Source organism: Malaya genurostris, chromosome 2, assembly GCF_030247185.1.
Source record: "Malaya genurostris strain Urasoe2022 chromosome 2, Malgen_1.1, whole genome shotgun sequence".
In the NCBI taxonomy this organism is placed as follows: Eukaryota; Metazoa; Arthropoda; class Insecta; order Diptera; family Culicidae; genus Malaya; species Malaya genurostris.
The window spans coordinates 74,819,529-74,831,018 of NC_080571.1; positions in this window are offsets into that span (position 1 = coordinate 74,819,529).

Here is an 11,490-nt window from a genome sequence, read left to right on the forward strand (position 1 = left end):
AGGGGAAGGCAAATAGATATTCTAGCAAAATACTGAAAAAAATCAATGATTTTTAACCGATCAAATGAAGTTAAAATAGAATCGCATCTTTGAACCTGATGTGTTTCTAATAACATTTTTCCCGTGTATATTCCCAAGGTGTTCACTTGATTTCCCATAACTTTATCTTAAACTTTGATGAAACTAATACTTTTTGAGTTACAATGATTAGAAGAAAGTGCATGCCAAAAAACATACTCCTTTTTCGCAAACCATTCTTGAGTCGAACCGGGCTTTCTATCCGTGCAAAACTAATACTTTTTAATACTGAAAACGTGTGTAAAGTTTCGTCTGAATCGGAGACTGTGAAATCTGATGACTTGTTATCTATTTCTATAATTGCTCATAGATAAGATCAACATGATGATAATTTACTCTTATTTTCCAGTGAATTACGCCAAACTATGGTTAATTTTTGTACTAATGTTCTGATTATGATTCATAAATACGTTTATTTCTTAAGGCAGTTTACATAAGTTTTTCTTCGCCGTAGCATCACTTTTACATAATATTCTTATCCTAATTTAATTCTAGCATAGTCACAACGTTTTGCATTTATTAAAACATATTCTCTTATTACTTAAATATCATCTTAGGTAACTCGTCATTAATTATGAAATCTACTCGGAAATATTATTTAAACCAAACGATTAACTTCTATAAATTATAAAATAAGCTGTTATTTTCAGACATTTTGTTAATAATTTCATAAACTGTTTCGAGTTTGTTTGTATCATTACATTATTTTTATTCTAATTTAGCTATTGGTTGAACTCATGGACGCAGCTGGGATCAGAACTAAGTCTTGAAAGGGGCCTTTATTAAATTGAAACTCCAGTTTTCTTTATGAAATGATAAATAAGTTTCATGTATGAAAGGTCACGACAAGCAAGAATGTCTCGAACTGGGATATTGGATAGTCTACCTTGGGTACGCAAAGAATTTATTAGTTGAGATCTGACATCACGATACTCCACGCATGTCCAAACGACATGATCAATATCTCGATAACCTTCGCCACAAGCACAATGATTAGTCTCGGAGAGCCCAATTCGAAGGAGATGTGCATCTAACGTGTAGTGATTGGACATGAGTCTGGACATCACACGAATGAAATCTCTACTCACATCCAGTCCCCTGAACCATGCCTTTGTCGATATTTTCGGAATAATTGAGTGCATCCACCGACCCAGATCATCTTTATCCCAAGAAGCTTGCCAGCTGGCAAGTGTTCTTTGGCGAGACGAGCTATAGAATTCGTTGAAAGCAATTGGTCTCTCATAAATTTCACCCTCAATAGCACCACGTTTGGCTAAAATATCGGCTCTTTCATTGCCAGGAATGGAGCAATGAGCCGGGACCCAGACTATAGTGATTAGATAATTATTGTTCAATATGTCGTTCAGGCACTGTTTTATTTTGCCCAGGAAAAACGGTTCAGTCTTGCCAGTCATGTTTGAGCGAATGGCTTCAATTGCACTCAGACTATCTGTGAAGAGGAAATAATGGTTTGGAATTAATGTGACGATTACACTCAAACTATAATGAACTGCTGCTAGCTCTGCTATATAAACAGATGCAGGTTCTTGAAGCCTAAATGAGGCCGAAACATTATTGTTGAACATACCAAACCCTGTCGCTTCTTCAATTCGCGATCCGTCCGTGTAAAACATTTTCTCAGAGTCAATATGCCTGAACTTACTTGAAAATATTTTTGGGATTTCCGTCGAACGTAGATGATCCGGGATTCCACGCACTTCGCGCTGCATGAATGTATCGAAAAATAAAGTTGAGTCAGGGACATTTAGGAGGCTGACACGGGTAGGAATATATCTTGAAGGGTTGATTTCCTGTGACATATGGTTAAAATATACTGTCATGAATTTTGTTTGAGATCGAAGCTCGACTAGTCGTTCGAAATTATTAATTACCATGGGATTCAGCACCTCACATCTTATTAGCAGGCGTGATGAAAGCTCCCAAAATCGATCTTTTAATGGAAGAACTCCCGCCAGAACTTCAAGACTCATTGTATGTGTCGAATGCCTGCACCCTAAAGCAATTCGCAAACAACGATACTGAATTCGCTCCAGTTTGATAATATGAGAGTTTGCAGCGGAACGAAAGCAAACGCATCCATATTCCATCACTGAAAGTATCGTTGTCTGATACAATTTTATTAGATCTTCCGGATGAGCACCCCACCAAGATCCTGTTATTGTTCGAAGAAAATTTACTCTTTGTTGGCATTTTGTTATCAGAAACCTAATGTGTCCTCCCCACGTGCATTTGGAATCGAACCACACCCCGAGGTATTCAAAAGTTAAAACCTGTTGGATCATTCTTCCCATCATATGGAGCTGAAGCTGCGCGGGATCATGCTTTCTTGAGAAGACGACCAGCTGTTTTCTCCGCAGAGAATTCGATACCAAGATGAACAGCCCAATCGGACAAGTTATCTAAGGTATCTTGCAATGGTTTATGCAGATCAATAGCTTTGGGTCCAGTAACTGAAACCACGCCATCATCTGCCAATTGTCTTAGTGTACATGGGGTTACTAGACAGCTGCCAATGTCATTTACGTAAAAATTATAGAGGAGCGGACTGAGGCATGAGCCTTGCGGGAGACCCATGTAACTATTTCTGAGTGTTGCCAAATCGCCATGTGAAAAATGCATGTGTTTCTCTGACAAAAGGTTGTGCAAATAATTATTTATAACCGCTGGGAGTCCATTTTGGTGAAGCTTGTCTGAAAGAACATCAATGGAAACTGAATCAAATGCTCCTTTAATGTCTAAAAATACAGATGCCATTTGTTGCTTTTGAGCGAAGGCAATTTGGATGTCAGACGAAAGTAATGCAAGGCAATCATTCGTCCCTTTATTTCTACGGAAGCCAAACTGAGTATCTGACAACAAACCGTTCGTCTCGACCCAAGTGTCGAGACGTCGTAGAATAATTTTTTCGAACAATTTTCTGATGCAGGACAACATCGCAATGGGTCTATATGAGTTGTGATTGGAAGCTGGTTTCCCCGGTTTTTGAATGGCGATAACTTTCAGTCTGTCTCCAGTCAGGTGGAACAATATTTTGCTCAAGAAACTTGTTGAACAATTCCAACAAACGTCTTTTTGCGAGGTTGGGCAGATTCTTCACCAAGTTGAATTTAATTCTGTCCAACCCTGGAGCGTTATTGTTACAAGACAAGAGTGCTATAGAAAATTCCATCATTGAAAATGGGTTATTAATAAAACCATTATTTGGAGGAGATTCCCGTATAATGCTCTGCGTAGGAACAGAATCTGGGCAAACTTTCCTAGCAAAGTCAAATATCCATCGGTTCGAGTATTCATCACTCTCATTGCCCACGTTACGATTCCTCATTCGTCTGGCCGTGTTCCAAAGAGTGCTCATTGAGGTATCTCTTGACAAACCTTCGACAAAATGTCTCCAATAGCTACATTTTTTGGCTCGAAGTATGCTCTTGTACTTGGTTTCTAAAACCATAAGTTTTTCAAAATTCTGAGGAGTTCCTCCTCCCCGTTTTAGAAACGTCTTGCAAGCATTTTGTTTTGCGAGTTTAGCCTCTGAGCACTCTTTGTCCCACCAGGGGTTGGGAGGCCTTCTGTTAGTCGTTGGCCCAGGAAAGCGTTTAGTTTGGGATTGTTCTGCTGCCTCCAGAATCGAACAAATGAGGAAGTCATATTCTTCAAGTGGAGGGAGCTCTTCCATTGAATTCAAAATACTAGAGATACTACTTTGGTATTTAATCCAGTCGATATTTTTTGTCAAATCATATGGAATACTAGCGGCAGTAGCAATGCAATTGCTACTGCTAATTGAGATGATGATTGGTAAATGATCGCTACCGTGTAAATCAGGCAGTATTTTCCAGGTGCAATCTAGTCGAATTGATGTTGAGCAAAGAGATAGATCTAATGCACTTGGGCGTGCCGGAGGTCTTGGGATCCGTGTCATGCTACCCATATTTAATACCGTCATGCTAAAATTGTCACAAATGTTTTGTATTAAAGATGATCTGCTATCATTGTAAACGGAACCCCACATAATACCGTGCGAATTTAAATCCCCCAGAATCAATCGTGGTGCAGGAAGGGCTTCAACCATTTCATTAAGCTGTTGCTGTCCAACTTGTGCTTTTGGAGGAATATAAACCGAAGCTATGCAAATATCTTTGCCTTTAATGTTTATTTGGCAAGCAACAACTTCTATACTAGAAGTTGAAGGGATGTTTAATCTATAAAAGGAATAGCATTTCTTAATTCCCAAAAGCACTCCACCATACGGAGAGTCTCTATCGAGACGTATAATGTTAAAATCATTAAAATTTAAAGCTATGTTTGAAGTAAGCCATGTTTCGCATAAAGCAAATACATCACATTTTTGACTATGCAATAATATTTTAAATGAATCAAGTTTTGGCATGATGCTTCGACAATTCCACTGCAGGACAGTGATTGTATCATTTGCGACGGGTGATAAATTATCCATCAAAAGATACAAAACCTGAGACAATTGGCCATTGAGCTGATAACTGCTTCAAAAAGGTTCTAGCTATTGGAAGGAATGCCATTATGAGGGTCTTTAAGGGTTCAGATATATTGAATGCTGAGAAAATCCATTCAACAATTTCCGAAAACTTCAGTAATCCTGTTGGTGGCTGTGAAATGGAGCCCACTGGATTATTATCTTTTTCTGTACTAGATCCTGGATTGGTTTGTGAATTTGACAAACCAGGAGGCACAGTCTTTGGTTTTGACTTTTTTTGTTTAACACGGGGATCTTTTTTTGAAGATGAAATTTTAGGTGTCTTTTTTGGTAATTTGGAGGAAGACTTCTTTCTCTTAACTGACCCTTGGGTAGTGATAAACGAATTACCTTCACTATTTTCGTCAGAGTCAGAGTCCTCTGGTTCCTCTAGATTTGAAAACCCGTTTTCGGTTTCCAAAGGGGGGACATCAATGACCGTTTTAAGCATTTCTGCATATGTGCGCTTAGACCGTGCTTTTAAAGAAAGCTTAATTTTGTCTTTGTGCACTTTAAATGCAGTGCATACTGAAATATCATCATGAGGACTATTCCCACAATAAATACATTTTTCAATTTCCTTGTTGCAATCATTATCTTTATGAGGCCCTTCACACTTAATACATTTTGGTTTATTACTACAGTAAGTAGCTGTGTGGCCGAATTTTTTGCAGTTCGTACAATTCATTACATTTGGAACAAAAAGCCGAACAGGGAGGCGAATTTTATCGACATAGACATGGGACGGCAACGCAGACCCGGCAAATGTCACTCGAAACGAGTCTGATGGGCGATAAACTTTTTTTTCCTCTTCATGAACTACTGAGTACAGTTGTTTGCACTCCAGTATTTTCACACCCTCAAGCATAGAGTTCTTGAAACGACCAACACCATGCTTGAGTAAATCATCTACCGAAAGACTCGCTTCGGTAACAACACCGTCAATTTCGACATCTTTGGAGGGTATGTAAACTTTATACTCTTTATTGAAATGTTCCGAAGAGACAATATCATTCGCGTGTTTCAAATTATTTACCACAACACGAATTTTATCGTTATTTACTTTTATGATCTCTTTGATTGAAGAGTATCGTGATGTCAAACCTTTATTAATTTGAAAAATGTTTAATGGCTTTGATATACGTCTAAAAAAGACTATCCAAGGCCCAGAAGAGCTCTCCTGATATTTTTTCGTTCGTGGGGGTATCGGATTCATGCTAGGATTTACGTCCATGGATTCATCCATTACATTAAAATTTTTAACTAAACTTTAAAATAAAATTTGAAACCAACACTACACAGTACTCAATCAAAAGGAAAAGAAAAAACTTCTACCTTGAAATTGTTGTCTATCTCCGTTGCACTGCCGTGTAGATCCTCGTTGCTCTAGATGTTCTTGTTGGATGCTGATTGTTGGATGTGATGCTACTGCTACCTGACATCCAGCACCACTCGAATTCCGATTTGCTTTCGTCTTCGCCAGCTGTAACCAGCGCAGGTCACCGGTGTATACCTGCGTGTTGTATGGCAGTGGAAAGACCGAGTTGTCTTGTCTCCTTCTTCCTAGTGCTCCGCACCGATATGCTTCTGCACCGAAGTGCCTTCGCACCGGTGTGCCTTTGCACTCTCCTGCTTCTATGTGCCTTTGCACTCTTCCTCTTCGATGTGCCTTTGCACTCTCCTGCTCAGCACTTGTGGCTGTATATTGCGGCCTGGGTAGAGTTTGGGAAACGCCCTTTGTTGTTTCCTTCACCAGCTTGGCCCAGCACTAGGGCTCTCTTATGCAGCACGACTATACGTTTTAACGGCTGCTGCCAACAGGTCTCTACCTGTAGTTCAACCGTTGTCGTATTTAACGCGTGTAAACCAACCAGCGTTATTAAACTGTACGCTTCTATACACAACCTTCTCGGTTGAACGGCTATTACTGAATGAGTCTCGATGATGATGATGACGATGAGTCAAAGGGAGAACAATTGAATTTTAGTACCTTGATCGTGAAATTCCCGGAATCCCCACCTTGTGGCACTCTCAGTTACCCGATTTAATTTTAGTTTAGGTTGTCGCTTCTGTCATTGACATTCTATCAAATATTCAGCTTGATACCTGAACATTTGTAAAAGCTACGCTGTATTGAATACATCAGTGATTGTGCGTGTCCTCGATTTTGCACAGTTTTCAGAAAGGAATTGAATTTGCAACAACGGGTTTGTTGCATTAAATTTTGCGTTAGGAACCGGTTTCATTGGTGCGACGACATTGCAAATGTTAGAAGAGTATTTCCGCAACAATACTCTGAAGAAAATAGTGGTCGTCAAATGGTGAGATAACTAAGTCCTCACAAGTTCCTATCTCATGCCTCCCCGAGCGTCTATGATGACATTTGGTCAATAGAACGGCGTCGACTGGGTGCTATCATCTTCTGCGTTAGTCGCAAAATGAGAGGGTGTCAAATGGCTTGTAGTTTGAAGTCCATCCTAAAGTGCATGTTGTTTGTTGCATTATGTGTTATATATTGAATTGAATTATTTTAAATTGTATTATACACTGTTGTTATTATTATTATAATCATTATTATTATTATTATTATTATTATTATTATTATTATTATTATTGTTATTATTAAAAAAAATATATTATGTTTTGTTATGTTATATTATGTTGTATTGTATTATACTGCCTTTCACTGTACAATATTATATTGTATTATATTATATTATATTACATCATGTTATATTATCTTATATTGTGTAATGTTTTATTATAATGTGCTATATTATATTGTATTACGCAGTATTATATTGTGTTATATTATATTATATTATTGTATATTATATTATATCACAGAGAACAGATATCCAACAGACATTTATACACGCAAAGTCGTGTGCTACGGTGATTTTTAACTGATTTTCACTTGTATGTTTTACACAGCTTTTTAAAAAAGTTTGTACTAAAGCTGTTATATTGAATTATATTATATAATATTGTATTATGTTTATTGAATTATATCATATATTGTTTTGTATTGCATTAGGATGTGCTATATTATATTGTATTGTATTATATTATATTTTTTATATAAATTTATATTATATTATATTATATTATATTACAGTATTATGCTCAATTATATCGACAAAGAAGAGGGGCAGGAGTTAGTTGATAAAGAATGGTACACAACCATGGAATCTCATGTCTCAATACACAACAACACAATTTTTAATTTTGAAGTAAAACTTCTAAGCTCTTTTTACGTGCGTCAAGCATGTTTTTTACCGATAACACAGTTTTAGAACATATGCCGAAGAAGAATGCCCGGATGCTTTTTAGTATGAACCTTTAAAATTGTAAGAGTCGAGAATAAAACGCTTCTGAATTGCATAAAACCAATTTTAAGTCTAAATGGCATTTAATCAGGTGGTAAATATGGTTGATTGAGGGTTAGATATTAAGAGTGACTTAACGAAAATTAGTTTTACAGTTTACTAAAGAAAATAGCTATTATAAATGAGACGATATTTTAAACAGCATATATAAGAAATGGGAGCGGGTCATATCGCCGAAAGCCATTTGGCGTAGCCGCATTAGATATTTTTTCATTATCACTTAATAAACGGAAAATACCACCTACATTTGCCTGGTAGATACACATATGCAATTGGTTTGATGCTTAGTAGCTAATAGTCAACAAGTTTTCTTGGGAACTACAATGGTAGATCAACAAAACGGGTGTTAAGGCTATCATCTTTCGTTTGTCTTTAATTTAAATCAATTCTAATTACGATTTCAAGACGTTTTCAGGATTCGGCGAAATGACCCTTTCGGCGAAATGGCATTCGGCGAAGTGACCCATTCGGCGAAATGTCATTCGGCGAAACAACCCTTTCGGCGAAATGGCTTTCGGCGAAACGGCTTTCGGCGAAATGGCTTTCGGCGAAATGACCCTGATCCATAAGAAATATATTGCATTTACTACGAATTTTATGACGATTCACGCAAAACAAATTAAAACAAGATTTATGCTAAAAATGTTTTTGGTGTACGGTTTGAACATAATTTTAATTTGTTCAAGATATTCTGATTCTCGAAGATATGTTATAAAGAAGATTTTTTTTAGCTATTTTATCGAAATAATATCACTGCTTCACATTTCCTTCATTTTTCCTTCTCGTCTGATTTGAAATATTCATTTTAACCCATTAACGCTCATGGGGAAATATATTTCCCTTCTATAAAAATCGTTATCGATTCTTCAATTATTATTAAATCGATGTGTTTTTTACTGAATGTTAAAAGACTTATTTTCAAGGCGACAAATGTGTTTCTGAACGAATAAAAAAAAAGAACTGTCAATCTTCACTGCACTAAAAAAGTTTGTGTAAAACGACGCATAGAAAAAAGAACACATATTAAATTTGTTATGTGCGACGTCCACTTGTGCTAAACAAGTACACGAAATCGTTTCGTAGAATACCATAACTAAATATTTATTTTACCATTCTGATAATTAAAGCAATAAATTAAATTACGATATAATAAATCCAACTCTTCGTTTATATATTTTTGGTTCTGATCATAGGGAAAAATATTTCCCATGAAATTATAGAAAACTTATGCACCCTACTATGTTTTTCTGGTGATATTTTCTTACATTAGATCCACAATTGCTAAAATATTGTGTTGTACTGACATATTTCGTTTGGGACATCTTATGGTCGTGAAAGGGTTCATATGTAGCAAATTAAGTAAAGTTTCCGATCCAATGGGTAATCACATCCGTTAGTGCTAGATCTAAAAGTCTTCACTAACTAGCAGATTACCGATCGGATAAGAAATTATGGCTTCGGATTGGCCCAATTTGACAAAACTATGCGTATCTTTTACGCATAGTAGGTTTTCTGGTAATGAAATCCCGGGTTGAACATAATATTCACCTCTAACAAAGTGCAAATGATATGGTAAAATCAGTATTCAAGTACGTATCCGGCATCCCCATCAGATTTGATTATCAAAACTGTATCAAATTTTGATATTATAAATAACACAAAATCTATCTGAATTTTATATAAATTCACTATGGATAGTTGTTAAAATATCAAGATTTTATATCAAATATTTGTATCGATTGTATCTGATTATATCTAAAATTATTTGTATGTAAAATATTATTGTCGTTTAATGTATGAATGAATAAATGAATACCATTATTTTGAAAACAAATTTCGTAACTATTTTAATAGAATTATCTATGGACTGGGAAACGGTACATCTTACAATTTTAATATAATTCTGATATGGTTTTCTGATCGGGATCAGATATTACTCCTCAATTTTTTTTTAATGATTTGATGATATTTCCAGTATATCGATGAAAGATGAAAAATTCCATTCATTTCAATTGCAGGTTTTTTTTTCTGGAAATAAAATGGCTGCCGGTCGAGAGATGCAACTGAGGTGTTTACCCTATCAAGTGATGATATCATCGTTCTTTTGGAATATAATCTGTATCCATTTAGAGGTTTTGGTACCACATGTGTTATTCGTTCGTGCTGAGTGCATATTACTAAGTTACTTGCTTTACGTTTCGTCTTTCACTCATTGGTGTGCCTCAAAATATTTCATTATGAACAATAAATAGTACTTGAATAATTGTTATTATAAAAAAACTAATTAATTCCAAATGACTCAACGAGGATATTGTTACTACAAGGTGTCTTACGGAAAATTTCGAATTTAAAAATGCAATAATAAACAACAAGTTTTGATAGAAAATTTTTGTTTTTTATTTGATTTCTTAGAAATCCCTTAGTGATATATTAGTTTATGAGCAAATCATCACTGCACAGATAGGTGGATAATGTCTTGTTAACAAACATATCGTGATTGTTGAATTTTTATGTCTATACCAAATGCTTGACTGCGTATTCAAGAGAGGCCTAAAAAAATTAACGTAAAACCAGATAGCATGTTGTTATCTGACTTCTATACGACAGCGGCATTAAGTGAATTTATTGGCTAAGAATCCTACGATTTGCTTCCGGATAAAAACTTTTTTTCACCATCGAAACCTGTTTCCAGCGAAGAAATCAACGGTTAAAACAGTACAAAAATGTACATGATTTGCCAGACTCCAACTGATGCTTTGTAATTTGCGTAATTATAAAATTCGTCATCAAACACACCTTACCAATCGTGCTTCGTCAACTTTATACAGTAGCAATTCCCGAAGAATTCGATATCGGTTTCGTTATGGTTCGACATGAATAAAAACTGATATCGGAAATTATGGAAGACGCCAACGTGATGATGCAAGAGAGGTGAAGCAGAAGGGCGTTTCCATAGGAAATGACGGATTACAACTGTTTTTTTTTTGTGAAATCTGTATAAACCTGCATTTAAACTGTAACCTACATAAAATCTGTTTTCTGTATAAGAACGACGACCATAATTAGGTTAAAGCTGGATCAAAATAAATGATATAATTAAAATAAAAAATATTATAATAATAATAAGATCGGTACATGGCAGACTGGATCCACCTAGAAATAAATACTTCGACCATAATCAGAACATTCATTCAGTAATAGCCGTTCAACCGAGAAGGTTGTGTATAGAAGCGTACAGTTTAATAACGCTGGTTGGTTTACACGCGTTAAATACGACAACGGTTGAACTACAGGTAGAGACCTGTTGGCAGCAGCCGTTAAAACGTATAGTCGTGCTGCATAAGAGAGCCCTAGTGCTGGGCCAAGCTGGTGAAGGAAACAACAAAGGGCGTTTCCCAAACTCTACCCAGGCCGCAATATACAGCCACAAGTGCTGAGCAGGAGAGTGCAAAGGCACATCGAAGAGGAAGAGTGCAAAGGCACATAGAAGCAGGAGAGTGCAAAGGCACACCG